General features: G+C 50.5%; 1 pseudogene across 1 annotated transcript; it reads right to left on the bottom strand.

Moving 5' to 3' along the window:
- Nucleotides 1-6,803: 6,803 nt before the first annotated feature.
- On the bottom strand, nucleotides 6,804-13,279 carry LOC144134136 (palmitoyltransferase ZDHHC15B-like; annotated as a pseudogene). Its single transcript, XR_013315121.1, has 3 exons — nucleotides 12,817-13,279; nucleotides 7,850-8,167; nucleotides 6,804-7,230 (listed from the first exon to the last, which is right to left on the bottom strand). The product of XR_013315121.1 is annotated as a palmitoyltransferase ZDHHC15B-like (transcript).
- Between the last annotated feature and the right edge of the window lie 13,684 nt (nucleotides 13,280-26,963).

The raw sequence follows: 26,963 nt of genomic DNA, 5'->3' as shown, positions 1-26,963 counted from the left end.
AAGGACATGGCGCAGTATCTGTCTCATATATCGTTGGACACCTGAACCGCGCCGTAAGGGAAGGAATAAAGGAGGGAGCGAAAGAAGAAAGGAAGAAAGAGGTGCCGTAGTGGAGGTCTCCGGTATAATTTCGACCACCTGGGGATCTTTAACGTGCACTGACATCGCACAGCACACGGGCGCCTTAGCGTTTTTCCTCCATAAAAACGCAGCCGCCGCGGTCGGGTTCTAACCCGGGAACTCCGGATCAGTAGTCGAGCGCCCTAACCACTGAGCCACCGCGGCGGGTAACGCGCCGTAAGGGAAGGAAAATGAAATAAAAATTGATTTTAAGGAAAGGAAATAACGCATATATATACCTCACATATCTCGGTGGATACCTGAACCGCGCCGTAAGGAATGGGCTATTTACGACGCGCGGAGCCGACAATTACGACCACTACTACTATACAACTACTACGCCAACGGCTTTTCGACCGAACGAGTGGTACACGCTGTCGCGTAAAAAGAAAATCTTAAAAAGTACACAAAGTAAAAGTAAATTCTGTGAAAGAACGTTGCGATTATGCGCTCAAGCTTTGTCTTCCTCGTCATTAAGTTCATACATACTTTTGCGATGAAAGCAGAAGGATTTATAACTTTCATTTTTTATTGACTGATGGATTGCGCTATTACGAGCGCACTTATCTGTACTGCGAGAGAAAAGGCGCTGATAGATGGCTTGCGGAGAGTCAGTCTTACTTTTAAGCCCAAGAAATAGCACCCGACTCCAGTCAGCTTTAATCAAATAACACAACGTCTACGCCATGTCAAAAGCTGACAGTAGGCCACACAGTAGTCACTCTCAAGTATCTGCCAAAAAAATGCATAAAAAAGAGCAGCTGCGTGCTTAGAGGGAAGAGGCGATCACAACAATTACAACCTCGCTTGTGTAACAGATAACTGCTTTTCCTTGGACTACCTTTTATTCCCTCCCATCTCGCCTGCACGAAAGGGCTTGTCCGAGGCGTTGATTCTTGCTTAACTCCAGCTCAGACCCTTGAACGTCAACGTCTGCCCCCTGCAGGTGTTGTTGTGCATCCTTACAGCCGGGATGTTAACGACGTGCGGATGCCAAGCCAGTCTGTTATAGCCACTTATCCGGGTGCTTTCTGCCCGTCAGAAATGAAGGCTTTCAGGCGTGGCTGTTAACGTCGTCATCTGCAGTTCAACAGCTGCTGATGCTACGGCCATAGTGCACGAGCTTACAAGTCCAGCTTCCGGTGCATAAACTGTGGGGACGCTTGTACAAACAACCTGCACAGACCAGAGCGAGAAGTGCTGTTTTTACTGTGGGGTCAACGATGCACACCGCTCATATTGCCGCTCCTTCATCCTTGAGATAACTGAGCTGAAATGCTGCTCATGCTGAAAGGCATTAGCAGAAGTTACATAGATGGCCTACGGTTACGCAGGTATGACCACTTGTCAAGAAGTCACGTTAGATTCGACGGTCTCTCAGGCGATTGCGGCTGCCATGGAAGCTTTCATGTCTAAGAGTGTTGAGCGGATAGTGTCTATACAAACAAAGCGCCCGTGTTGTCTTCTTTCTTGTGTGTATTCTTGGCGCTAAAATCCTTGTAAAATGTCTCGGAATGGTTAACTGACGTTCTGGCAGCTCAGCTTACGCATGAGTGTCATGCATGCTAGCATGGCCCCTCTCATGATAACTTTTTCCTCTCAACTTACCCAGCCTTCCATATCTGAAAGGACTCAGCCCCAGGAACGAACTATTGTCTCTTCCCGTGTACTTTGTTCGGGAACTTCCAGGGATGTTGGAATTGCCTATGATTCAGAGATAGTGGAGGATGCGCGTGCTCTCAAACGCAATGGACCTGAATAAGTGAACATTTCTTAAAGTGCGCTAAAGTAGAAGCCTGGGCGAGTTGGTACTCATTCTGAAACAGCGCAAACAAGACAAGGACGAAAGAAACGTACAACGCAGCGCTCGTGTTGTACGCGAGGACTGTTAATCCCGCCATGATTATTGTTTTAGAAAAGAGGCGGCAACAGTCTTTCAACGCTTCGGTTTTCTCGTGATACCCGATGACACCTTTCTGGTCTTGACATGATCACGATCAATTTTTGACGCCGGGGACGAAGAGCGACGTTTTCGAGTTGGACATAACATTTCTATGTCAAAGCGGCAAGCGTTACAGGGAGTTTGTCATTGACATTTGTCAATACTGGCGTTTATGTAAGAGAGGCTGATGGTTCGGCTGAATCAACAGTGACACAGGAGGAAGGACATGTTGGCCGAGTTTGGCTGCTCAAAACAGATGACGCATCCTGTGCTGAGATCACCCGGGACAGGGCATTGCTGAACGTGCTGATCGTATACGATCGAGGACACCAGCAAAAGCCTTCTCCACAGCAGCAACAGCTGACTTTGTCAATCCCACTTCTACATCATTACCAGCTGCGCGGACAATTACTGCATATGAGCGAGTTTTTTTATCCAGCAGGGCGTACGCATCTGCTCGCGAGCACCTGTCCCGCCGAACAATTTCCAGCACAGTCTGCTCATCTGCACGCTTCGGACATATGGGATCATCAGCTGGGTTAGCACCGCAACAGCTGGAAGAATCAGAAGTGCAGGTATCTGATGGAAGATTGTCTCCGCAACTGTCAGCGTGTTGCCGACTTACATGACTTGGTGCTGTGGTCAAACCGCCGGCAGTTGCCACACTGCAATGGCCGCGGTTGCAGTGAGTCTACGCTATAGACAGGGCCAAATCTTTAGTTCACAAAGACAAATGACCCTGCAATAGATTCAATAACTGATTTTGTGGGCACCCGAGAACCACCAGCCTTCCTTCTACAGCGGAAGACGGACAGAATACCAACACCGGTATTTTGAAAATTCTGAAAAACTTTTGGGGTGAAGCTCAAGGATAAACCCTTAGTGCAGGCAAGCTGTTAAGGAATAAATGGTCTCACCGGCAGTGAGGTGAAATATGCGTACTGGAGCAAGACCGCCTCACAATCTAAACCAGAAGACTTGCACTCTATACCCCTCCTGCCAAACGGTCTTCCTTCTGAAATTTCCAGATGGCGGCTGGTCACAGGCTTCAGTTGCTCCTGAATGATACGAGAGTTTTTTAGTTCAATGGCTCCATCTCCAATAGGGACCAACGCCTCAGGGATCACCTTGCAACCATTAATACTGAAAGACTCCATAGGAAAGCTTTGAGACCGCACACTGGCGAACCAGGATGCGGGAGCTTCCCTTGCGGAGGTCGAAGCTATGGTCAAAAGCCTAGCAATTCAACAGCCCTAATTCCCACAGGACAAAAAACCTGGTTTAATCCCTCACCCGTGGAACGGCCTCACCAGGAACCGATGACAGTCGAGACGACAGTGCAGCAAAGCTCTAGGAGACACCGGACACAGGTCGACAGGTCACCGCTAACAGGCTCCTGTTGACACACACAAGTACCAGAACCTTGTAAGTTGCAGCCGCAACTCTTATGGTGGGCGTGCTGAAGCTAGTTCATCAGAACCTGGTCTTTGTCCACTGAAGGACAAAGGCCTCGCCTACGAATATCATTTCGCCCTGTCGTACACCATTCATGTAATCCGGGCAAATTCGACTCACTTCCCCATTTGCTGTTGCTTTCCGTCACGCCTTCCTTCTCTTTGAGTCCAAATGTTACCATGAGGGCCCCGCGGGGTATGAATTTTTTGTTAGATATCCAGAACCAAATTAGTTTCCTCCCCCTGATCTCAGCTAGGACATTAACTCATGCCTTTATTCTATGGCACTTGCTTCTAATTCACATGACTATTACGTTTTCTGTAACCTCCTCCTTCAAGTTGTCGCACTTTCACGATACTCAGAGCTCTAAGTATCTCGCTGTAGCAAGTTTTTAATACACAAATCGGTATTTTACAAACGCAAACTGCGACCCATTCGCCAGGGCCCTTTCCAGTAGAATATTCTGCCACACTATTACATCGTCACAATTGTTAAAGGACGCTAAAGCAGCTGAAAGAATGTTTATATGTTCGTTTTCCATTTCACTTTTATGCTTCCTTCCCTACCCCCTTCTCCCCACCCCCGGACAGCACATGCCATAGTAGAAGCTGTGTTCACGGGAAGCCTGTGGAGACGGAAGCGTAGCACAGAGTCACCGCACTTCCATAGAAGTGAATGCCGATGCCACTACTATCGGCGGTAAATCATTCTTGATCTCAGAGAGCCGAACAGACGCCACGGCTTCCGTTGGTGGCACGACGGTGATCGTCGTCGGAGGAAGAAAGGAGAGACTGCCGCGAGGCGGCGCCGCGAAAGGATAGTGTTCCTGTATATGCTCCCGCAGAGGAACACTACGAAAGGAGTCAGCGTGAAGCCCCCTAGCGGGCCCTCCGTCGATGGAACGGGCCGGCGGCACGAGGTCAAAACCGGCAACTCGGGGACCTCGTCCGCCACAGGTATAGTGAACTAGAATACCTATCTAGTGGCGCGAACGGAGGCGCGCGGCAGCGTACAGCTGAGGCAAAACGCCTCTCCTCGCCGCAAGGGGCGCTACTGCGCCTTTTACTAGCCCCGCGCTGCCGCTGCCGGGCTGCTTCTCACATTCGGAACGGCTCTCCGGGCGCTGAACTGGCTGAAACGAAGTGTTTTGTCTGCGTTCTACGTTTCGGCGTGGCTCCTCGAGCTGTAAACTCTGAGTGATCAGGAGAAAATCGTCTTGCGTGTGTGAAGTTCGTGCTATAAAGGCACTACAGAGAGGCACGATGCCGAAAAGGAAGACGGACTCCCATTGTTTTGCCCCGAGCTGTCGGAGTGGTTATCCAGGAGCTCCTAAGGCGTCTTTGTTCGCCGCTCCCACGGACGACGAACTTAGGAAGAAGTGGGAGCGCAATCTGCGAAGAGATGACAAACATTTCACTGGGTCCTCAGCGGTCTGTGAGCGCCACTTTGAGCCCGAGTGCATATTGCGGGACTACATACACATCATAAATGGCTCCGATGTGCGACTCCCCCTGGGAAGCCGTCAATGGCACATGGTGCGGTGCCTACCCTCCTGCCTGACTGTCCGTCTTACCTTTCTGCCCGAAGAGCGAAACAGAGGCCAGAAAGAAGGCCATGGAGCAACAGCAAGCGAAAGGACGCACAGAATGAAAGTGCAGATGTCGCGCAGGAAGCGCTTCGTCAGCCTGTAACCGATGTTGTGATTTCCGAGCTGAACGCTCTAAATGAAGCTGCAAGCCCCACCGAGAGTGAGCCCTTCACAGTTAACATGCCTCGAGGAGTGATGCTTCCCTCAAAGACCTGGTGCCGGATAAATTGCGACAGTGACGCCAGCATGCTCTTCGCAACAACATCGATACGAAGAGACACAAAACTTGAAATTCTTCACGATAAATCCGTGCTGTTCCCGTTTGAATGCAGATGCTGGCCAGCAAATTTAGCTCCCATAGTGGCAGGCAGGAACTTGTTGATAAACTGCTCGATGCAGGCAACATAGATGCAGCAAATGCAGTGCTCCCGAAATTACCCCCAGACCATTCCATTTGCACTGTGGCATCAAGTGACAGCCGCCTAATGTTTTATATAGCTGGTTATGTGGCCAGGAAATGTGTCCTGAAGACGGGCTGCGAAAGCATGCCTTGTATGAATGTTGAGAAATAAAATTGAATCAATCAATCAATCAATCAATCAATTTGCTTTTGTTGACCCAAGAGGTGGCTGAGAACTTAAACCTAGCCCCGTTCACTCGCATGAAAGACAACGGTGGTCTTCTGTATCCCGCTGCCGCCCTGTACAAATTTGCAGCTGACCTAGAAAATGCTTTCACAACATGTTTTAGCCTCCTGGAACTACATGCAGACAGTATCATTAATTTTGTAGATGTGGTTAAGGCAAAAACAGAGCTTCGACTTAATTGGCTGTTCAGACCACTGTGAGAATGTTGCAGCCGAGCTCACAGCTTTTTACATAACAACCCGCCTTCACTTTTTTATGAAAAGCATCAATAGCAGCAACAACCGGAAATGCCAAGCTTAAATACCTGAAAATGAGTCGATGCGCTTAGATTTGCGAAGCACCCTGTTAGGGTAGCTGCAAGCCCAGCCTTGTTTCCACGGATGAAATTTCTATGTAACCTAATTTAGGCTGGTTACGTCAATAATGTGCCTGCCATCAAACCAATATTTGCTTCAGTTTTTATTTTACATGTCCGCAATGGTCAATAAAAGTATAATGCTCGCCTCCCGTATATTATTTATCAACCTGGCTTATGTCATGCATACACTGCAAGTAAAATTTTCCGAAAATTAGGTTGGAAATATTTTCAGTCATGGGTAAAATTTTCTGAACAAAATGCGTTTCTGAGGCCGTCTCAGGTAAAAACTGATTTCCGTAAGACTAGATCACACGTAGCTACGTGCGCCTAGGCGCGCGCACAGATGAATGAGGGGTGTAGTTCTCTATAATTAAGTCGCCGCGGTGGCTCAGTGGTTATTGTGCTCGGATGCTGACTCAAAAGACACCGGTTTGATCCCGGCCGCGCCGATCGCATTTTGATGGAGGCGATATGCTAGAGGCCCGTGTACTGTGCGATGTCAGTGCGCGTTAAAGAACCCGGGTGGTCGAAATATCCAGAGCCCTCCACTGCGGCGTCCCTAATCGCCTGAGTTGCTTTAGGATGTTATACCCCATGGCACCAAACTATAATCGAGATAAACAATATCAGCTTGGCAAAAGATGCACCTAGACAACTAACATCCACCGGCAAATCCGTGAGCCTCTCTCATTGCCCGGCGCCGTTCTCGGTAGCAGACGGCATACGACGACGCGATTTTTCATCATCGCCGAAATGCTCAAAGGGGCACGGCAGGGGGGAAAAGGTGCCTATGAGGTAGAGACGCCGCGACGCCGCTAGAAAAAGTTGCAGTGGCGCCACCTGGTGGTTTCTACGCCAAACGGCACGCCCGCGCCTTTCCGTTCGCGCCACTAGTATTCTAGTTCACTGTAGCCACGGGCAACAGAGGGACCGGAACAGAGGGCCTGCGCTCCTCGACCACCACCGAGACGGGAGGCCCGTAGACGTAACGGTCCGGGTGCAGCCGCGTGGGGAAGCGGCGCTGTCTCCCAGTGAGGTCAAAACCGGCAGGAACCAGAGGGCCTTGCGGTGGCCAAACACCTCGGCGATGTTGTCCCTGAAGCCAATGTCGAACCAGTCTCTGCGCAAACAGCACCGATGGCGTCCTCAGATGGTGTACGTTGTCGCCTTTCTTTTGTGTGAACGTTCAAGGCGCGTAGAGTCCCCGCTAATCTGGCATAACTTTTTTTCCGCGGAAGCCGTTTTTGCGCTGTTGCTCTAGTACCTCGCGACGTCTCCTCTCAGTGAGTCAAGCACGCAGGATGCTCAGAATTCTACCCCACTACCAGAGCATCTTTCACATCTTTCACTCCGACGCGTGTTTACCTCTACCACTTACCTCCCGATCCCTCTTGCCTAAGATACCTTCCTGTATGCTAACCTAGAGAACCATTTTTTTCTTTGTCCTGTCGCCATCCAAGCCCCCATTAACCCCCCCACTCCCCCTACTCCCCCTTTCTGTTGCTGTGTCTGGCTGATGTCTTTTCTAGCAGAGGATCACCAGGCCCTGGTCAGTAAAGCCGTTCATCTGCTCTGCGCTTAATTTGCTGCCTGAATAAAGTATATTCCTTCTACTGTACTACCCAGGTTCAATAAAAACTAATAATATCGGCTTAGTCTGCACGTAATCTTTTTGTCAGCAACGCCATCTCAAAACGTGTAATATGTACAAGCTGGGCTGTCGACAGCTTGTTCGATACCTGTCATCCTTGAACAGATGGGGGCGCAGGTCTTCGAGGGTGGTGATGTTGTTGCACACCATGGTGAAGTGCAGGTAGAGGAAGAAGCCAAGCACCAGAACCAGCATCACGCCGAACGCGTAGAGGAAGGTGCAGTTGAGCGTGACGTAAGTGGAGGCGTTGCTGGACCAGGCGCCAGCCACGAGATGCGTGGCGCTGGCCAGTCCGAACACGCACAAGGCCACCACGTAGAAGATGGTGAGCAGGAAGAACTTGTAGGTGCTGAAGCAGACGCAGTTGTTGAACCAAGGGCAGTGGTGGTCCATTTTTGGAACGCACCTGCGAACATGCGCCAGGTGAACGTTTCGTCGCGCGCGCTTGTCCGCACATAGTATAATGGCACCTGAGCACGTCCACATGCGTCCGATAATTATATCCGTTAATACTGCTTTACAAAAAAGTCTCCGATCCCATTTGGGTCAGAGCTGCCTAGCTTGTTTTTATATTCGGTCACAGTAAAGCTATCAAGGCGGAGCACCATAACTGCGTTACTGCGCGAGAGGTTCTCACGCGGACCGGCCGCCTAGCACGTTGCTTGCTGCACTTTGCTTGAATCAGAGACTCAACTTTTTCTAAGTGGGTGGAGCAAGCCTTCCAGATTGTATTGTAATTTGATTATTCAAAGTCTTGTTTCCGTAATATATTTTCTATTTCTTGTTTATATTTTTCTTATTATTCATTGTTCAAAGGTGTACTCGTCAATACATATAAAACCAATAGAAATAGGCAGCTTTATAAAGTTGTACAAACGAGGAGCGATGGGGTGCTTTAAAAAAGCTTGTGCAGTCTGTCTCAATTCTGCTAATCTTGCTCATGAACAGTGGTCAGACAATCTTCTGTTGTGACGACAGGATTTTTTAGGTTACTGAAACGAAATGCTTTACGATTGGCTACGAAGCCAACTAGCTGAGCCCCACTGCGGCCCCACTGTGCTCTATATAAATAACGCCTTAGAGAATTGAATTGAGCCATTTGCCAGAAATCTGACCTGAGTGCAGGCAACTGGAGTCTGTTGGGAGGGGGGGGGGGGGGCTTACCACTCTGGAGGAATGTTGGGGGGACGACCGCCCCCCTCGACCCCCCTCCCCCCTGTTACGGTGTCCTTGGCTTACATATATTATTAGTCGAAGGTTCTAGATGAGAAGGGGGTATGCTCCTCCTCGGGCAGTCCAGGGCTGTAGTGGACTCGACTGAGTAGCGCGCTAGGGTAATCAGCCATTACTGGCCCTCACGACTAGCGCGGCCGCATGCTCTGAGAAATGGAAAGGTTCAATCTGCGTCGCTCTCAGTGGTCAAATCAACAGCGCTGTGAAGAAAGGGAAGGAGGGACGGCAAAAAGAAGTAGGAAAGAGGGGCCGCAGTGGAGGTCTGCCCGATTAAATTTAACCCCTTGCGTATTGTGCTATTGCTTCATTTCTTTCACTCTCTTTTCTCGCTCATTTCATCCTACCACAAAGAAAGGTGTCTCGACTTTTAATAATAATTGGTTTTGGGGGGAAAGGAAATGGCGCAGTATCTGTCTCATATATCGTTGGACACCTGAATCGCGCCGTAAGGGAAGGGATAAAGGAGGGAGTGAAAGAAGAAAGGAAGAAGAGGTGCCGTAGTGGAGGGCTCTGGAATAATTTCGACCACCTGGGGATCTTTAACGTGCACTGACATCGCACAGCACACGGGCGCCTTAGCGTTTTTCCTCCATAAAAACGCAGCCGCCGCGGTCGGGTTCGAACCCGGGAACTCCGGATCAGTAGTCGAGCGCCCTAACCACTGAGCCACCGCGGCGGGTCGTCTCGACTTTTCTTTATAACGTTTTCCTTCCCTGCAGTGTAGCTAGAAAAAGGAAATGAAAATTAGTTTGGGCGAAAGGAAATGGCGTAGTATCTCTCACATGTCGGGTGACACCTGAACCGCGCCGTAAGGAAAGGGATAAAGGAGGAAATGAAAGAAGACAGGAAGAATAAGGTGCCGTAGTGGAGGGCTCTGGAATAATTTCGGCCACCTGGGGATCTTTAACGTGCACTGGCATCACACAGCCCCTCAACTCTGCGAACTCGCGTGTATGTAGCTCCACTCCAGAAGAACATGCACTCGGACACACAAAAGGGACGACGAAAGGCGCGAGCGGACTATCTGCGCCGCGCACACCGACAGGCACGAAATGCTGTATACGTCGACGCAGCCATGTACCCCAATTCCACGAACGCGGTGGCGGTAGTTTTGGACACCAACTTCAAGGAAATCGCCAGCGCCTCTATACGCAACTGCTCTCCCACAGTAGCAGAAACTGCTGCAATTGCCCTCGCAATCCAGCACGGCGATGCTACGGGATATGAGTCAAAATTATTACCGACTCCCATTCCGCGTGAAGCCTCTTCCTCTCTGGCAGACTTCCACACTCCGTCGCTCCCATTCTGACTACCCCACAAGTTCAAAATTCCGCATGCAAGCACCAAATCACTTGGACTCCTGTGCACGAGGGGCTCGAGAGAAATGAGGCCGCGGACAGTCTAGCTCGAGGATATACTAACCGAGCCACTAACCTCCCCGACCTCAACTATCTCCCCTCTACGTACGGCGAGCGCCTCCTCCTTCTCCGAACACAACGACAAGTCTATCCCCCACCACACCGTAAGCTAATGGCGGCAGAGGCGAGGGAATGGCGACAACTACAGACGAACACCTTTCCTAACCTACACAAGTACTACATCATCATCCCCGACAGATATGAGAGAATCTGCCCCTGGTGTGGCGGAATTCCAACAACATATCACGTAACATGGGGCTGCTCCGGTCCCAAGCCCCCCGAACTGGACAAACATCACTCCGAGGAACAATGGGAGTCTGCCCTGCTCAGCTCTGACTTGGCGACGCAGCGAAAGCTGATATCCCAAGCAAGAGCAACTGCGGTGGACATTGGGGTCCTGAAATAAGGACTTCACCCAAAATCTGTATTTTCGCCTCTCTATCCTATCTTTTTGGAATAAATGTTTTCTACTACTACTACACAGCACACAGGCGCCTTAGCGTTTCGCCTCCATCGAAACGCAGCCGCCGCGGTCGGGTTCGAACCCGCGAACTCCGGATCAGTAGCCGAGGGCCCCAACCACTGAGCCACCGCGGCGGGATAATAAAGAGGACATAAATTGAAAACTGACAATTGGTTTTCGGGGAAAGTGAATGGCGCAGTATGTGTCACACATATCGGCGGACACCTGAAACGCACCATATGGGAAGGGATAAAGGAGGGAGTGAAAGAAGAAAGGAAGAAATAGGTGTCGTAGTGGAGCTCTCCGGAATAATTGCGACCCCCTGGGGATCTTTAGTGCTTCAGGGAAGACTACGTAATTTTGAAAAAGTAGGCTTTTTCAAAAGCAGACTCCTATAAGAGTGCGTATTTTTATGATGAAACCAATGTGCCGGCACCCGGAAAAATAGCCCGCAGGGAACATTGCCGGAATTTTGACCCGATAGGCTAATTCTAGTCAAATAATGGCACAAAGCTAATGAAACGACACTCCTGGAATCCTTCTTCCAACTGTTTGCCGGCAGAATATACACTGCGCAAAAAACTGCCGGTAATCAAACCTAACCCAAAGAATCCCAGAGTGCGCGTTAAAGAACACCAGGTGGTCGAAATTTGCGGAGCCCTTCACTGCGGCGCCCTCATAGACTGAGTCGCTTTGGGACGTTAAACCCCCATAAACTAAACTAACTAGCTACCTAAAGGGACACACTCCCCCGGGGGGGGGGGGGACTAATATTGATTTGTCCTGTTTCTTTTTCTCTTTTATAAAAACAAAAAACCCTCACAAACGAGGGGGAGTGAGGGGTGCACGTCATGGGACTACAGCGAACCAATAATAGGACACCAGAAAATTTTAAATTCGTTTTTGAGGAAAGGAAATGCCACAGTAATCGTCTCACATATATGGTGGACACCCGAACCGCGCCGTAAGGGGAAATGAAAATCAAAATTTCGACCACCTGGGGATCTTTAACGTGCATTGACATCGCACAGCACATGGGCGCCTTAGCGTTTTGCCTGCATAAAAACGCAGCCCCCGCGGTCGGGTTCGAACCCGGGAACTCGGGATCAGTGGTTAGCGCGCTAGGCTACTGATCCGGAGTTCCCGGGTTTGAACCCGACCGCGCTCGGCTACTGATCCGGAGTTCCTGAGTTCGAACCCGACCACGGCTGCTGCGTTTTTATGGAGGCAGAACGCTCGAAATTATTCCGGAGCCCTCCACTACCCTTTCATCTTTCACTCCCTCCTTTATCTCTTGCCTTACGGCGCTGTTCAGGTGTCCAACGATAAATGAGACAGATACTGCGCCCTTTCCTTTCCCCAAATACGAGTTATTATTACTATTATTATTATTAAAATAATATTAATTGGTTTTTTTTCCCGAAAAGGAAATGGCGCAGTATCTGTCTCATATATCGTTGGACACCTGAACCGCACCATAAGGGAAGGGATAAATGAGGGGGTGAAAGAAGAAAGGAAGAGAAAGGTGCCGTAGTGGAGGTCTTCGGAATAATTTCGACCACCTGGGGATCTTTAACGTGCACTGACATCGCACAGCACACGGGCGCCCTAGCGCTTTTCCTCCATGAAAACGCAGCCGCCGCGGTCGGGTTCAAACCCGGGAACTCTGGATCAGTAGACGAGTGCCCTAACCACTGAGCCACCTCGGCGGGTTTATTATTAAAATGAAAATTGGTTGTTGGGGAAAGGAAATGGCGCAATATCTGTCGCATCTCGGCCGACACCTGAACCGTGCCGTAAGGAAAGGAATAAAGGAGTGACTGAGAGAAGACAGGAAGAAAGCCTCCTGTGTATTTTCCTGGCGATTCTGCCGGCTGCCGGCAATATAGCCACTTCCTTTTTACAAAGGCTGTAGATAGCAGGGCCATAGCGAACCCTCACCTACGGCACTGGGAGCAGTGGTGCGCTCGGTCGGGCTTCACCTGCTGACAGCGTTCGCAGAAGCGCACGCCCCCGCTGGGACCCCGCGTCAGCACGCCCCGGTTCTCCGCCAGGATATCGAGGAACTCTCCGCGGGCCTCGTCGTCGGCGCATTGCTCCAGCAGACGCTGGTCGCTCTCGCTGAGGCCGAAGTAGCCTGGGATGGGCGGCACTATGGTCACGGTGGTCTGCACGAATGACCAGAGGCACAGCAGCAGCAGCAGCAGGTGGAACACGGTGCTGAAGGCAAAGCGCTGCGCGCCTTCCTTGACCAGGGAGCCGCAGAACACGAAGATGTACACGTAGTAGGCCCACGCGAACAGGCCCACCACCATGGCGACCGGAAGCCAGGCGACGAACTCGTGGTTGGAGCGGCGGCGGCGGGCCGACTCGGAGCCACCCGAGGAGGTCGCCATCGCGAGTATAGGTGCCTGAAGTGGAGCCGTGGCCGACTTTCTGGAAGGTGGAATGCGGTTGGTGGCAGCACGCGCTGCTGCGATGCTGATGGGCGTGTCATGGGAAGAAGAGGAAGTTCATTCAGTACGGAATAAAAACCTGGACTGCCTGGCAAAGGCGTTCCACAACGGTCCCGTGCTACCTATCGTTCCGGCTACAGCGTATACATTACAGCAGCGAGGTTCCGGCGACAAAATTTGTTAAGAATGACAACTGGATCTCTTTTAAGATCTGATGATTACCTGCACCCGAAGTATTCGTGGAGCAGGCAATCATGCCATTCACGGCAGGTTGAGGTATCTCTATCAAGGCTCCGCTGCCGGATCCCACCCTTAAATTTTTATTTGCACAGGTCTGGGTTGGCGCTTAATCCCGTCTGCGCATTTTGTGGTGAGAGCGAAACCATGGACCATTTTTTGTTGTTCTGTCGCCGGTACACCATGATGCGAAGACGGTTTTTAGTGAAACCTCTACAACAGCTTGCCCTTTGTTTGAACAGCCAAGTCTTACTGTCGTTTGGAGCCACCATACTTGGGTACAGCCACAAGTCTGTTTTTACTGCCGTGCAAAATATTTTAATGGAATCAAGACGGCTGCCTTGTTATTTTTTTATTTTTTCAATATTATTTTTATTATCATTATCATTTAACTACTCGGCTATAAACATCCGTCTCGATCTCCTGCGTGTGTTGTGCATTTCCCGTTTCATTTCGTTGCTTCTTTTTGTTTGCTTCTTCCGTCCTTACCATTCATTTTAATTTCGTCCACGTATTATTTACCTCATAAACTTTCTGTGCCCCTCAATTCTTGGCCAATCCACTTATGTGGACATGTGACATAGTATGTGGACAACAACAACAACAACAATCCCCCACCGTGGGCATACATGTGCTTTTGAGGCAACAACAACAATATCACAGACGTTGTATACGGTTATACACATTAAGCCATTGTCCAGTCTTCGATCTATAAGTTAACAGGACCCCTGTCTGCGTCTTCCAATCTGTCAGCCTATACACTATTACTACTCATTTTCCCTTCAAAACGTTCCTGTCTCGAGCAGTTAACTGCCTGTGCCTTGGTAACTCCCCTGTAGTGGATATGTGCCAGCTTTATATGAGGCCAACCAACCAACCAAAATATCGCGTGTGCATTTTGCCCTGATCCTGAATCTATCGATCATTTTTGGCTTCACTGTAGCCGCTTCACCTCTTTTAGAAGAAAGTTGCTGGAGGTGGTAGTGGTGGAAACATTTATTGCCAAGCAATACAGAGGAGGGCAGACTCCTAACATGGCACGCGGCAACCTTTGGAGGACAGCCCTTAGAGAGCTATCCGCTTCAGGGCGTCGGTAATTTTCCGGCGCTGGTCAGCAGCAGCGGAGCTGGCCAGGAGTCTCCCCTGGTCAGCAGCAGCGGAGCAGGCCAGGAGTCTCCCAGTATAACTCCGCCGTGGTTTGGGTGGGGGGTGTGGGAAGGTAGGACATGTGAGGAGGACGTGAAGAAAGTCTCCCGGTTTCCCGCAGAGCTTACAAGAAGAGAGGAATTGATCGGGGTAGCGGGTATGAAGGCGAATAGGGTAGGGAGTAGTTCGGGTCTGGAGTCGGCGCCAGTGGGAGACCTGGGTTAAGGTTAGGGATGGAGCCGGCGGTGCGTAAACGCACCGGGTATCTCGGTAGTAGGTAAGAATATCTTTGAACGTAAGCAAGACGCTCCTGGGATGGTGGAGGAGGTCCAACCCCAGCCCGAAAAGTGAGACCTCGGGTGAGGGAGCGCACCTCCTCGTTACCCGCGAGGCCTGCGTGTGCGCAGTTCCTGATAAGGGTTACGGGATGGATGGGGTGCCAGAAGCGTAGAAGACGAGCCGCGGTGCGGGATATCAGACCTTTGGCGAAATTGGATCGGGCGGATTTCGAGTCGGAGAGAATTTTGATGACAGAGGTGAAGATGGCCGCTTCCTCTGCAACTTCCGATGAGTCTCTGGTGACGGATCCTGATGCGATTAGTCGGGCCTGATTATTAGCGACAACGAGAATCATGCGGGAGCCCGACGAGTGCGCTGCCGCGTCCACGTAGACTACCTCGGAACTGTTGTCATACAGCTTGTGCAGAGCTTCGGCGCGGGCTGCCCTGCGTTCTCCGTCGTGCTCAGGGTACCTGTTCTTAGGGATTGGAAGGATGAGTAGATGGGAGGGTTTCTGGAGGAGCCCTTGCAGTATCTTGACCTTATTTTTAGCAGCCCGCTCTTGCTATGATTTGGCGTCATCACACTTGGGTTCAGCCACGATCTGTTTGCATCGCTGTTCAAAATTTCTTGCTGGAATCTCATCGACTGACTTGCTAAACGTTACAATATTTTCTTTTCTGTGCATTATCATATTTTGAAAAAATAATTTATTGATATTTTCTCTCTCTGTCTTGTTCATACAAATTCTCATCTCTTTTTAGTCCATGCTTATTTGAGGTAGAATCCACCGCTGTTGCACTTCCGCGTGCTTTTTGTTTTGCCTGTTTATGTACAAGGGAATAGCAACCTCTTCCTCCCGATTCTTGGACGATCCCCCAGTGTGGGTATGTGCCATCTTTTGTAACGCTAACAAAAACTATATTTCGTGTGACCGCACAGCGAAGTTTCAGCTCCGGTCGTCAGGACTACCAACCCCCCGTGTACACGGAGGATGGCGCCAAGAGTTCTGGCTTACAACAGGACAAGCGGCAGAGGCGAAGTCGTCTTTATACTTAGTTGTTGTTGGCATTACAATATATGACACATACCCACACTGCGTGATCGGCCAAGAATCGGGAGGCATACATTGCTATTCGCCTGTACATTTACAAGGCCTAAATAATAATAACAATATAACAAAATGAAAAGAATAAATAAATTTGGATTAAACTCACGTGCAAGTGCAACATCGGTGGGTTCTAAGTCAAGTAGGGCATAGACTGGAAAGGAAAAAATGATTTTGAAACTAAAAAATGATATCTAAAATATTTAACAATGAACTAACCCAAAGAAAAGAAAATATTGTAAGGTTTAGCAAGGTGGTTGATGAAATTCCAGCAAGAAATTTTGATCTGCGGGACAGACCTGTAGCTGAACCCAAAGGTGGTGGAGATGTGAGACCGATACTGCGCCATTTCCTTTCCCCCTACAACCACTTTAAATTTAAATGACAGCATGAGTGGATAGCTCAAACTAAGGACAAGATGTTGCAAGGGCTCCTCCAGCAACCTTTTTCTCAATGAGGTGTAGCGGTGGCAGTAGAGTCAAAAAAGATAGATTTGGGTTCGCGGAAAATTGCACAGAGGGGAGAGAGCGCCAAACCAGACCTGTGGCGATATAAATTTAGAGGACGGATACGGCAGCGCTGCCTCGTCAGAGAGACTTCAAGGTGCCGAGTTCTACAAAAATTCCAGGAAAATCTCACATGTTGATAACCCGTTGATGTTAAAAGAGACCCGTTTTCTGTTGGGAAATGACGGCAGACGTAGTCTGCTTTTGCTTTGTCCGCCTCTAGCGACTCGCCGTGAGCGGGAAGTAAATAGTGGCGCTGGCATACTCGATTTACCATTCCTGTTGTTACGGCGGCAGGTAACGCAATTGGAGCTCGGCAGACGGATGAAGAAAGATGTTTCCTCGTGTGAAGGTTCTGATGGAGGGTAGATTATACGCACTCAGACCGAATTAAGGTTCATATTTATGGGATAACAGAAGCTCCATCAGAGGTCCTTGTATTCTGCCGAGAATGCCTTCTTACGGGAGCTTTAATAGAACAACATGATTTTGTTGCGAAATAAAATTGAAAATCGATCTTTGAGGAAATGTAGTAGTAAGTGGTTTTTATTAAAATGATAATAAAAAGGAAGGAAAAGATAGAAGCTATCTTACTTCTCGGCAGACACCGCAACCACGTCGTGGTCCTCCACGACGTGGTTGAGGTGTCTGCCGAGAAGGAGGTTGGCGTGAAAGAGAAGGGAAGCAGAGGGCTCCGGAAAGAGCGTAAGGGCGTCTTAACAGTGTTGTTGTTTTGCCCTGAACAAATTTGGCAAGCCGAGCTGATCAAATAACATTCTGCTCGGTCTTAATTACGTATACAGCGGGCATCATAGACGCAGAGGTCCGTGAATATAGATGTTAAATTCATTCCTGCATTTGAAGACCTGAAGTAGAATTTCACAACGATTTGCTTACAGATCCATTTTTTGCAGAAAATCCGGCGTCATCAGCGTCAGCGTTGTGAGCGAAAAATCTCCGAAGAAACATAGGTGGGCCACCTAGGTCACGTGACCTTGGGGTGTCATCACAACCTGCCCACCGGATTGTGAGCAAACTGACCAACGTGGCAGATGGCAGCTAAATTAATGATTGGTCGGGAAAGGTCGCTCGAGAAAAGCAGCCTGAGTCGCACAAGTCCCACCGCAGCACATTCCATCGCAGTGGCGCATCACTTAATTACTGCACCACTGTGCCACGAGTGGTTTCAGGACTCCCAGGGATCTATGAATCTAAAGACGAGAATGACCGATTTCTTATATATGGGCATTTCCCATTAACTCTATCACGTCATAATCTTAAGGCGGAGCGTAAATGTCCCCTCCAATTTTTCTTATCCTAACCATATGCTGTGTCACCTGGGATAGCTGCCACTGGTATACAAGGACGGAACGAACCGCAAGAAGAATCCGTACAGAATCTACTCGTGGTATCTGTGTTAAAGCAGTGGCACTAATTAACAAAACTGTTCGTTCCTATAGGGCTAGCATAAGACCGCCGCCCAAGCGCACAGAATTCGAGATGACACTCAAAAGCAATGCCATTCACTGACCTATTTCTGAGTCTTTTGACCTCATCGGAGAATGCTACCGTACACGTTTGCAAGGAGTGAAAGTTTCAAAGCTGTACGAAGTCCTAAAAAAGGAAAAAAAAAAGATGTACTGCTCTCCAAACAGGAACATCTCTCTTATGAAGTCTGTACCTTGTGAGACGTGTGACTACGTAATCGCGTGCCTGATGTTATGAACGAAATTTCTTTCAGGCATGGTTGGGAATTGACAGCGTTTGGGTAATGCGTAGACGTGCAAGCAAAAAAATCACGGGCGGTTTAGTTTCGGGTTAAGCACAAATTGTCGGGCGCTAGCACCATTAGCTCTGATTTTGCATGGTTTATCTTGACTTTCTATGCTTTTGCTTGACCTGAACTGGCTTACTTTGGTTGATATATCATATTATGTAAGTTTGTGTGATATCGCATCATTTTAAACTTGTACGTACTGTGGTAGAATTGGACATTCTCTACAGTCACAGATCCCTGGGAATCCTGATTCCGATCCTGGCGCAGAGGTGCAGCCCTGCGAGGTACGGCCCTGCGATGGCAGGTGCTGCTGTCGGTGGGACTTGTGAGACCCAAGTTATTCCAGAGGAAACCCTCGAAACTAATCATTGATTGAACTGTCACGGTGGGCAGTCTGCTCACAATCCGGTATCTTGTGATGACGTCACAGTACTACGAGACCAAGGTGGTCCACGTGCTTGAAACAGGCTTCGGACAGACAGACAACCCCTTTTCGCAGGAGTGGAAGCGCCAGGGCCCTAAAATGGCAACCACAGGAATCGTTCACGCGGGGAGTTAGTGATTACCATTATTCAGCCAAAATGCTGCATTCTAGCGAGCCGTTTGATTTTCAAGTGGCCTCAATAATGTTTTATTTTAGGCGACAGCATAAGGGCCTCACTGCAGCGGAAAGCCGTCATCGCACTGGGGGAAGGCACTAAAGAAAAAAACTCGCAGGACGGTTCCGACTATGTAACGCGAAATTCAGCGATAGCTGTCGAGGCATTTAGTCACACCGGTCAAGTTATGCACCCCTGCACTGGCAGGCGGCGAGCCACCCGTAGGATTAAGCGACCCAGGTTGACCGTGATATAAGGCGAGTGCGTTAATGACCGGTGGGTGCGTTAATGACGGTGGGCGGATGTCATTAACGCACCCACCGGTTACGCCGACAGCGACGCGCAAGCCAGGGACGGGAGCCTAACAGCTATCGCTGTAATAAAAAAACTTCATAGCTGAGGAAGCGGGATCCGAACCCGTGACGGCGCTAAAAATCAGTTCCGCTGGCCGCTGCTTCAGACCACTACGCCTTCGCCACAGCACCATCGCGCCAAAATACATGCGCTTACGGGAAGTTTGCAGGAAAAGCAACCTCTCCAGTGCACGTAACTCGTCGAAATAGCCAAAATTTGTTGGGCCACAGCGCCGAGGGTAACCGCGTTTTCGAAATTATAAAAACTGATATGGATATTAATTACGGTGGGCTACACGCCTCTTAATAATTAAAAGCCTAACAGTAATATTTGAAAAGTTAACTATTCATATTAGTTAACGAGCCTGCTAGTTTGCACATATTAGCTGTATTCTGATGTACTACCCCGCTGAAAATGTCATGTCGAAAGAGCGCTCTTCTAACTCAAAACGCCTATTTTTTTAAATTGTGTAAAGTCTTAGGTGAAACAACCTCTATAGGCAGTGACCACAAGATTCTTAGCCTATCCGCACCTCCTTCCAAGGTCCGGAAAACGACTAATCGAAATTACTAATTAGGAAGACCTCAGAAAACTCTCTCCGCCAGAAGCTGGAATAACCTTCATCGAAGAATGGACCTAGCAGATTAAGGACGCACATGAGAATACAACAGAAGCCATGCAGCACACATTAACAACACGAGACGTAGACAGACACCTTCACCTCTGTGAAGCCCACCGTAGCCTAGGATATGGAAGAAAAATTGAGCAAGGAAATTAGAAAACGCATCGCGCCATCTCCAAGCAAGCACAATAGCACGATAACCAACTCACACAGCAAAATTGGGCCCAATCCTGCAGATCGCTCAAGGGCAGCCTATGTAGGTACGTCGCAAACTTTGGCAATCGTGAGATGCATGATAGACCCAAACAAGGCAAGATCCGTTACAAATAGAACCCTTCAAGCCATAGCACACAACTTACCGGGCTCGGGCCAAGAACTCATCGAGGCCTTAAAGAAGAAATATATCAGAGACCCTAACCCCTGAGTACCCTCTCCTATACAGGCTAGCCAAACCAGAATTTTGGGCGCTCCCATAACAGTGGCAGAAGTTTGCGCTGCAGCTCGAGCGTCGCAACATAATACAGCCCTTGGAGTAGAGAAAATTACGAGTGCTATAATCATAAAACTAAGCCAGGACCACATTGAGGTCTTAACCTAATTCGTAAATGACGAACTGAGGGGAAAAAGACAGGTACCTAAATAGCGGAAGCATGCGGAGATTATCACCATTCCCAAATCGGTAAAACCGTCCACCCTAGAGGCCCTGCGCCCAATCCTCCTCACGTAATGTCTAAGGAGACTATACGAACGAGTCATACAAACCCGTATACAAAAATTGGCAGTGGCTTAGCTCGGCTATGCCAGGATATACGTAGCGAAAGCTAAGGCATAGCTTGGTTAGCCTTGGTTAATATCGATTGCAAGTCCAGGTTAGTCTGGTTGTCTGGCTAGCTGTTGTCATGTGGTTCGTCACGCGGTTGCTCACGTGACCAGTCACGTGACCAGTCACGTGGTTTGTCACGTGGTGCGGTGCGACCACGGTGGGAACGCGAGCACGGCGAAACTGCGAGTTCGTGGCCAATGTAGCTTTCGCTACAAAACTGCATGGAAGCAATAACCTCTTCCCGCCCACAATGCAGGGTTTTCGAGGAGGCCACAAGACTTCTTCCTTAGAATAAAGGAGGAAGGCAACACCATCCCAAGTTGGGGAGAACACGTCATCCTGGCCCTGGATCTTAAGGGTCTTTCGACAACATCTCCCACGAAGCAATACCAAAGGAACTAAACGGACTCAACTGTGGACAGAGAACCTTTGATTATGTTAAGGCGCTGCTCTCCAACACGACAGCCACGATTGGCATAGGCACTGTCTGCTCGCACACTTGTCCGATGCCAAACAAAGGCACCCCCCAGGAAGCGATTATATCACCACTGCATTTCAACGTATCGATGCTTCTTGGGCTGACCAGAAAACTACAGGACCTAACCACCAAAGACCACATAATCTACGCAGAAATAACTCTGTGAGCAACCAAGGGCTAGCTCTCAGAAAAAAAAGGAGAAAGACCTCCAAAGGGCCATCATGGAGGTGGAAATCTTACGCAGAAATAACTCTGTGAGCAACCAAGGGCTAGCTCTCAGAAAAAAAAAGGAGAAAGACCTCCAAAGGGCCATCATGGAGGTGGAAATCTTAGCGACGGAGAGCGCCCTCAGATGCTCCCCGGTCAAGTCTGAGGTAATTAAAATTCACGATGGGCTCATCAATCGCCAGGGCCAGTCAGTCTCTTCTTGAAAAGCATGAAAATCAGTGGTGGAGCAAATCAGGATCCTAGGACTGTGGTTTAAAAACAACCTACACTCGGATCACACCACCAACATTCTTAAAACCACTGTTAATCAAGTCTGTAGAATGATTCACGGGATCACGAAATGCTGGAACGGAATGAGGGCAAAAGACACACTAAGGCTAGTCCAAGCGCTGCTCATCAGCAAGGTCACATACGGACCCCTTATGAAATTTTAGGACAATCAGAAACCAAGAAAATCGACCCCATCATGAGAGAAGCCTTGAAGACGACCTTAGGGCTCCCGATTCCCACCTGTACTGAAAAACCCTTGCCCTTGGGGTACACAACATCTTCGATGAACTCAAGGAAGCCCTGTTAGTGCGAAAGTACTCCAGACGTACCAAGCCCGAGGAAGAACCTTGTCTTGTGACCTTGTGGCGTCATCACAACCTGCCCACCGGATTGTGAACAAACTTACAACCGTGGCAGGTGGCAGTTAAATTAATGATTGGTCGCAATAGGTTGTTCGGGAAGAACAACATATGGGCGCACAATCCCTACCGGTGGCTGTGGTATAAACAGCCGCCTGCCAGTGCAGTTAACCGCTGCGCCACTGCGCTAGTAGGGGTTCGAGGACTCGCCGCGATCTATGAATGTTAAGTACAGAATGGCCAATTCTGCATATATGGGAATTAACCCACTAAATTCCTTAAGGCGGAGCTTAAGCGTCCTCGGCTTTCGCGTGTGTACTCGGTTTAACTACGTTAAACCCCTACCACTTTTTTAACCTCGCATAAACAGATTCTTCTCAACCCCAGCTAGAAGGATCATATGTTATCCAGGCTAGGTGTCGGACAGGACTTCAAAAGACTTATAGAAGACAAGAGCCTCATACCAACACCAATAAGACGCCGCCTATCGGTGGATCCATTCATTAAATACATGCACCGGGAACTACACAAAGGCAGAAAACAAGACAAGGCAAAGGCCCTTCAGAAACTCCTGGCACAGGACGCTGCCTACGTAGACATCGGCGCCTACCCCACATGAGACGGTTTCTCGGTGGCGGTATTACAAAAACACCGTTCAACCGATCCTACAGACCTCGGTATACGCAGAACACCCCTCAAGTGCAGAAACTAAAGCGGAAGCCCTGGCGATCAAGATTCAAGATCAAGCATGAGCTTCAGTGCGCATAGCGACTGACTCAAAACAGGCTTTCCGAGACATCACCGGCAGGTTTTCCAACCCAACACTCAACATGCTACGCAATATATTCACCACCACCGCAGGATATCACAGACCCCGGGTCACGAAGCTTTAATCACATAGGAGTTGTGGGAGACCGCGCTGCGAAGCTCAGACCTGTGGCAACAAAAGTTGCTCGCACAGCTTGAGCTGAGCAGGTCGCTGAGATAAAACAGATAAGGCCACCAAGAGCCTGCCTGCGCCAGAACGGAGCCTTCCTCCTCTCAAACACAGTTTATGCTATCTCTCTCTCTATCTCTCTCGCCTTCTCTCTACCTCACCACATCACTACTTCGTACAGGTATCGCCTCGAACATATCGTATTGTAAATAAGCGTCTTCCCACCACCGCAGAAAGAACTAGACACTTCAGAAACTATTGACTAGGAGGCTAACACAAACGCCTATCCCAACCTGTTCCTTTGGAATAAGTTTAGCCCAATCCAATACATACCCCGCACTTTGCCCCTGGTGTGGTGCTTGTCCCACGCTTTTAAAACGAAAGCTTTACTGGCCGCGAACTTGCGATTTCGCCGTGGCGGTACTCCGAGGAGGCACATGACGTCACAACGTGCGCCTCGCCGCGGATCTCTCTCTCTCTCCCTCGCTCCCTAGTCACTACTGCGCATGTGCAACCAGTAGCCTCGAGCCACAGGTGTTCCGCCGCTGCGCAGCGCCGCGCTTTTCCTCAAAATCCAACTTTCAATTTTCAGTTGTCCAGGTGGTCGAAATTATTCCGGAGCCCTCCACTACGGCACCTCTTTCTTTCTTTCTTCTTTCACTCCTTCCTTTATTCCTTCCCTTACGGCGCGGTTCAGGTGTCCAGCGATATATGAGACAGATAATGCGCCATTTCCTTTCCCCAGATTTTCACCCAAAGAACAAAAGAGGACCCCAGGCCCTTGGAAGGTACAGACTGGCTCCCCGAGCAGCTGCTCTCTTTCGCTGCCGGAGGAAGACTCTGTCCGTTGACGGTCGCGTTTTCGAACGGCGTGGTCAGGTGACCAAGCTGCGGGTACCAGGAATGAAGCGTCCTTGGTGGCCGAATCCAGACCAACCCGAGTTCCCACGCGACAGGAGTGGGGAACAGCCGTGCTTCGCGACCCTCATAAACATGTCTAGTCCGCGAGGGGCGCACCCTCCGTGGTGGCTGTGTTTAGGTCGCTCGGCTACTGATCCGGAGTTCCGAGTTCGAACCTGACCGCGGCGGCTGCGTTTTTATGGAGGCAAAACGCTAAGGCGCTCTTGTGCTGTGCGATGTCAGTGCACGTTAAAGATCTCTAGGTGGTCGAAATTATTCCGGAGCCCTCCACTACGGCACCTTTTCCTTCCTTTCTGCTTCATCCATTCCCTTACAGCGCGGTTCAGGTGTCCGCCGATATATTAGACAGATACTGCGCCATTTCCTTTCTCCAAAAACCAATTATTATTATTATTATTATTATTATTATTATTATTATTATTATTATTATTATTCGTGCACTGTCACCGTCCTTTCCTTTTTTGTCCCAAGACGTTCAGAGCGAAGATGAATTTATTTCACGAAATAAAAGTAATGAGTTTCGTCTCGTTGCTCTTAGAAGCCTTGCGTCTCGGGCGACGCCTGATCATCTAGCTTGAAGGGAGTGGAAGGTGTGTTTCTGTCCTAGGCCGTGGCGCATGGCTCGACTCCAAGACATATGCGAACTCCCAATTCCGAGGCCGATTCAACTGAGGCAGGGGCACCCCGCCGTCTTGCATTGTCTGTCTCCGCAGCCTCGGTACCGCTGATACCCCCTAAAGTGGGCCACGGCGCGACCTAAAATCTCACCGTGAGAGTCGCTTTTTATATCTGTCTCCAGGAGGAGGGGACCACTTCTCTCAGCCTCGCGCCACTAGCTCGTGCATGTGGCAGGAAATCTCTCCGCCCACGCTTCTTTGAACCGGTCGTCTGAACCGCATGCGCTCGATACCGCTTCGTCTTCCCGTTGGGACGTGCCGACCTCACGGCCGTTCTTCCTGGGATAACGAGGTCTTAGGTTCGATCATCGAGCCGGTGGCACTTTTGACAAAGCCATGTCGTATACTTAGACATTCAGGCGCAGTCGGCGGTCAGATAGGTCCTCAACGCCGCGCTACTTAGCTCGCCTCGCGTATTACCATTTGTCGTTATAAAACAGCCGAGAAGGCCGCCGCGCAAGGCGCTGACCTTCCGTTCGCGACGCCCACCGAGCATCGCTTGATTTCTTCGTCATACGCGGTCTTGCGGGAGAAGGCAAGAGATCCCTCGTAACGATCTCAGCGGGGAGAGAGCGCGCTTCCGTCCAGCCAAGGGCTGGGCGGCATGAGGAACGCGCTCGGGTCACGAAAACAAACACGCACGCGTGCGCGACTGGAAGCACCAAGGCCTGCGCCCGAGCCAGGATATGGCCGCTTACAAAACCAGCGTCTAGCTGTTCACCGATGCAGGCACGCAATGCCGTGAGAAGCCGAGGTCAGGCGATCGCGAAAGGGAAAGCCGACACGGCAAGCCCCCTCCCGAGGCAGTGCGCGATATCTGCGACAAGGTTGTCCTGTGTACGGGTGTATACCGTGTGCCTGCCTCCCTTTACTATTACGAGCGACTGCATAAGGCTGGGTTTTTCTTTCCGCTTTTTCAGGGCGTTAAGACATGCACCTTTCCGCGGGCGACGCGCAGCAGCGCATATATTTTGCGGCTGTGCACACCGAGCACGTCGCATCGATTGGCGTATCCGGCTCGCCGTGCCCGAAGCTGGCCCAAACGCGATTGCCGTATTTGCGCGCGCTCGCTCGGCTGTTATCGGGATAGATCGCGAAAAACGCCGCCGCGGCGTCGCTTACCGCGGGCGCCTCTGGTCTTTGAGTGGCGGTCGCCGCCTGCTGAGCCGCGTTTATGCCACGTGCGGGCTAGAACCTGCCCGGGCCGGCGACACCGGGCAGCGCCGTTTTTCGCACGGGGGGCGTCCGGAAACCGCGCACGCGCAGGAGACCGTTGTCGCGCGTTCAAGGCCTCGCAAGTGCGGCTGCTGCGCGCGACGCTCGTTGCGCTCCAGGGGGGAAGAAGACGGCGTCGCCGGCCCTTCGGCAACCCAACTGCGCGAGACGCAGCCGCTTCTAACGAGCGACGCTCGCTGGCACGCTGTCAAAGCGCGCGGCGCCGCCGATAGCGCGCCTAGCGCCCGCGTGGCACGTTGTTTTGTGCGCGATGTTTTTCTCCGGGCCACTCTGGCGCCCTTATCGCCCGCTTTGTTGTTTTTATTCTTTCAGTTCCTCACCACGCTGCGCGCACACCTCGCGGGCGCCTCGAGAGATTACGCTAGCTGCGCGACGTCGCGCTTCCCCGACGTCGAGTGTGCTCTCGCTGGTCGCCATGGCGACGCGAGGCCCCTCTGCTTTCTACCGCTGCACCGAACTATCTCGCCAGAAAGAAGAAAAATCGTCGCGCGTCTGGGTAATGGCCGCCCTATTGTGCTCCAGTGAATGCGACCTTGGCTGCACGTGAAGATGCGTCGAGTAGAGCGGCCGAGTCCTCACCTTTGCCCCGCTTTCCCCGCTCTATCGCCGCAGCAGCGGCCGCATAGTAGCCGCCGCGATGCAATATGACGCGCGAGCGGGACTTGGGCCAAGTTTGGGGTGGCGCGCGCTGGCACGCGGCCTTGCTTGTCCGAGAGAGCCCCGATACTTGTATCGCACACTCCGCAGACGTGGCCTGTTTCACCTCGCTGCACAGCCAGTGTTTGCCGGAGGCAGGGAGAGGACGAGGGGCGCAGCACTGAGAGGGGTGAAAAAAAAATTAAAACGACGGAAAGGATAAAAAAAAGGACCATAAAACGCCCCGTGGCAGCACAGCCGTGAAAACAGTCGCTGGTTGCGTGTGGCCGCGGGCTGCTGGCGGCTTTGGAGCGGTGGCGGGTGGGCGACGTGCCAAAGGAGGAAATGGGAGCAGAGGTCCTGCTTTTCAGCGCGTAGGCAGAGCGAGCGAGCGTCGGGGACGGCTTTGTGTTGTTTACGCGGCGCGAAAGAACCGATG

Source organism: Amblyomma americanum, chromosome 1 (genome assembly GCF_052857255.1).
Source record: "Amblyomma americanum isolate KBUSLIRL-KWMA chromosome 1, ASM5285725v1, whole genome shotgun sequence".
Classification (NCBI taxonomy): domain Eukaryota; kingdom Metazoa; phylum Arthropoda; class Arachnida; order Ixodida; family Ixodidae; genus Amblyomma; species Amblyomma americanum.
The sequence above is the reverse complement of the archived record's forward strand: the minus strand, read 5'-3'. Positions and strand labels throughout refer to the sequence as shown.